Source organism: Nycticebus coucang, chromosome 8 (genome assembly GCF_027406575.1).
Source record: "Nycticebus coucang isolate mNycCou1 chromosome 8, mNycCou1.pri, whole genome shotgun sequence".
Lineage (NCBI taxonomy): Eukaryota > Metazoa > Chordata > Mammalia > Primates > Lorisidae > Nycticebus > Nycticebus coucang.
The window spans coordinates 16799364-16802746 of NC_069787.1; the positions used below are offsets into that span (position 1 = coordinate 16799364).

Sequence of the window (3383 nt, forward strand, 5' to 3'; positions counted from 1 at the left end):
TAATGAAAAACCAAATTAGATCCATACCTCTTTGCTAATGGCTTCACAACAGAGGACACATATAATGTCAGATAATGTGAATAAACCGTGTGGTTGGATTAATTAGAAAAGTCATCTCAGAGGAAATGGAGCTTTGAAGGTCTTGGATAGATAGGGTTAAGGTTGAGTGGAGGGACAGTTTGATTTTCAGAATTGTACTTTCCACCTTTAATAGTTCACAACCTTGTAAAACAAGTTATCCTGATGAAAAGGCGCAATGCTTTAAAAGGATGCAAGAATGAGTCAGTCAATTTGCTGAAAATTAAGATGGCCACAAATTCAGTTTATCTTCATTCTTGGCTGCGTTGTCGATTTTGACATAAAAAAGACTTATCTACAGTGTATTCCTATGTCTGTAGTTCATAGCACTTGCGAGTAGAGACATTTTTATGACTCTTTTTCCCCTTGAGATCTCTGTCAGGGATTTATTTTTGAAAGATGCCAGATATGACATTCATAATTACTGAGCAGTCACCCCACCAAAAAAAAGTTGAGAGGAGAACATGGCAGATGGTGAAAATTATATTGAAAAATATCCCTCATAATGATGAAAGATGCAGCAGTGAAGTCCTGGCATACAATTAGGTGGCAGGAGGAGTTATGCTTGGTGTGTCTGGGCTCATAAGAACTAATGTATCAACTTGTTCGAAAACTTTTTAATTAGGAGGATCAGGAGGATTTGTCAATGAGTCATGAAGGAGAGACCTTTCACTTTCAGTAAATAAGGACAAACTAACCATCAGTAGCGGTAACTGCATTTATTTCAATGCCCAATGCGAATGGCACTGTTCTAATGAAGAGTAAAACTTCACCGGGTCAAATAAAGCTGCTTGGTTCCTTTGCCATGACTGCCCTTCCTAGGGCAGCTATCATAACATACATAGGTCTAATGGAGTATGCCACCAACTATGTATTTGAATCTGACCTTGTCACTTGCCTGATGAAACCATTTGCATGTTTTCCTTTGCACTTAGCATAAAATCCAAACTCTTTACGACAGGTCTTCAGGCCCTGAGCAGTTTGATGCCTGCCTTTTATCTCTATTACCTCATTTTGAGAGACTCTTCCCTTTGCTCTCTATTTCAGCCAAAGTCATCCATAGATCCAGCATTTTCATGCCTTGGCACTTGCCACTCTGAAATATTAGTCCTGGAGTGCTTTTTCTGGCCTTATAAGTGGCCTTCTGGTCTCATCCTAAATATTATTTCAGAAAATAGTCATATCCCCATTCTCCTTTCCTTCTCATAGCATTCTCTGTCATAGTCCTCTGCTTATTGGCTTTATGGCACTTAGAATAATAAGCTTCATCGTTTATTTATTTTTCTTGTTCAATGCCTATTTCTCCCATAAAGGCAATGTATGTTTCCCCAGAACTAGTATAGTGCTTGACTTCCAACAGATTCTCCATGATTATGTGTTGCTTGGGTATTAGACAAAGGAAAACACACACTGTAGGAGTGGTGGGCTAGAAGTATCGTCTTTTGTACATAGGATGGATTTGAAACAAACTGGGAAATTTCTATAGGCTTTAAATCTGAGGCTTTTAAAGCATTGGTTGATAATTCTTGTGTTGCTTATAGCTAAAATGCTACTGGTTCTGTATGGAAATTTGTGTTGACATACTTAGGACAGGTTTGTTGTGAGGCAGAGGTGTCTTTACATAGATGAATAACTCCCTCCGCTAATAGATAAAGTTTTGAGCTTCTCATTGGCATAGGAGCCCACAGATGTTTCTGGAATGAAGAGTTGAGACTGAAACTTGAAAATTGCATTTCTCTTTTTGTTTTTCATTTTTTATTATAAAATATTAAGGGGATACAAATTATTTTGCTTGCCTGGATCACTTTTGTAGTGGTTGAGTCATGGCTGTATGTGTACCAATCACCCAATGTGTACACGTACCAATTAGGTGGGTTTTTGCCCATCCTTTCCTCTCCCTTCCCCACTGCTTGATTTCCACTGAGTTTTACTTACCTCTGTACAACCTGCACTCTTTGTTAGTTCCAATTTAATAACAAGTTCATGTGATGTTTGTTTTTCCATTCTTTTTTGTTTTATTGTTAAATCATAGCTGTGTACGTTAGTGCAATCAAGGGGTACAATGTGCTGGTTTCATATACAATCTGAAATATTCTCATCAAACTGTTCAACGTAGCCTTCATGGCATTTTCTTAGTTATTGTATGTAGACATTTGTATTCTGCATTTAGTAGGTTTCGCCTGTATCCATTCTAAGATGCACTGTAGATGTGGCCCCACCCATTACACTCCCTCCACCCTAACCTCCCCCCTCCTTCCCCTCCCTTGGCCCTTTCCCCATATTCTTGTGCTATAGTTGGGTTATAGCCTTCATGTGAAAGCTATAAATTAGCTTCATAGTAGGGCTGAGTACATTGGATAATTTTTCTTCCATTCTTGAGATAGTTTGCTAAGAAGAGTATGTTCTAGCTCACTTAGGATGATGGTCTCTAGTTCCATCCAAATTGTTGCAAAAGGCATTAATTTGTCCTTTTTATGGCTGAGTATTACTCCAAGGTATACATATACCACATTTTGTTAATTTATTCATGAATTGATGGGCACTTGGGGGTGATTCTACATCTTTGCAATTGTGAATTGTCCTGCAATAAACACTTGAGTGTATGTGTCTTTTTGATAAAAGGGGTTCTTTTCCTTTGAGTATCCAGTAGTAGGATTGCTAGACTAAATGGTAGGTCTGCTTTTAGTTCTGTGAGAAATCACCATACTGTTTTTCACAGAGGTGCTATTAATTTTCAGTCCCACCAACATAAGCATTCCTTTTTCTCTGCATCCACACCAACATCTACTGTTTGTAGACTTTTTAATAAAAGCCATTCTAAAAAAGAAAAGGAATGCTTCATGAATTTGGGTGTCATCCTTGTGCAGGAGCCATGCTAATCTTCTCTGCATCATTCCAATTTTAGTATTCGTGTTGCCAAAGCAAGCATGAAAATTGCATTTCTTATTTCCCACTCTTTTCAGTATTGGGATATGGAGCTATTGTTTGAAGTCTTTGTGACTGTAAGGTTTATTGTCTTGAATTGGTTTTACTAGTATAGCACTCTAGATGGTGCCTTGCAGATACTCAAATATTTATTGAGAAAAGGAGAGATTTACTTTTTATATTATTAACAAATAGGCAGTCTGTGGCATTCAAATCCTAATTTAGTCCTCTTCCACTCTGGATAGGGCTGATCTCTGTAACCAGTGGGATATTGTGGATATGGCAGATGTTAGATCACAAAAATACATTATGGCTTTCCTCTTGTTCCTTTACGGATCATTAACTCTTGGGGATATTAGATACCTTGTTGTTAGGGTATT

At 37.8% G+C, this 3383-nt stretch overlaps 1 non-coding gene across 1 annotated transcript; it reads right to left on the minus strand.

Annotated features, from left to right (window-relative positions):
• Window positions 1-2900: 2900 nt before the first annotated feature.
• Window positions 2901-3005, minus strand: LOC128592900 (U6 spliceosomal RNA). The gene has a single exon (XR_008382110.1). It is a non-coding gene; the product is annotated as a U6 spliceosomal RNA (small nuclear RNA).
• Window positions 3006-3383: the final 378 nt, after the last annotated feature.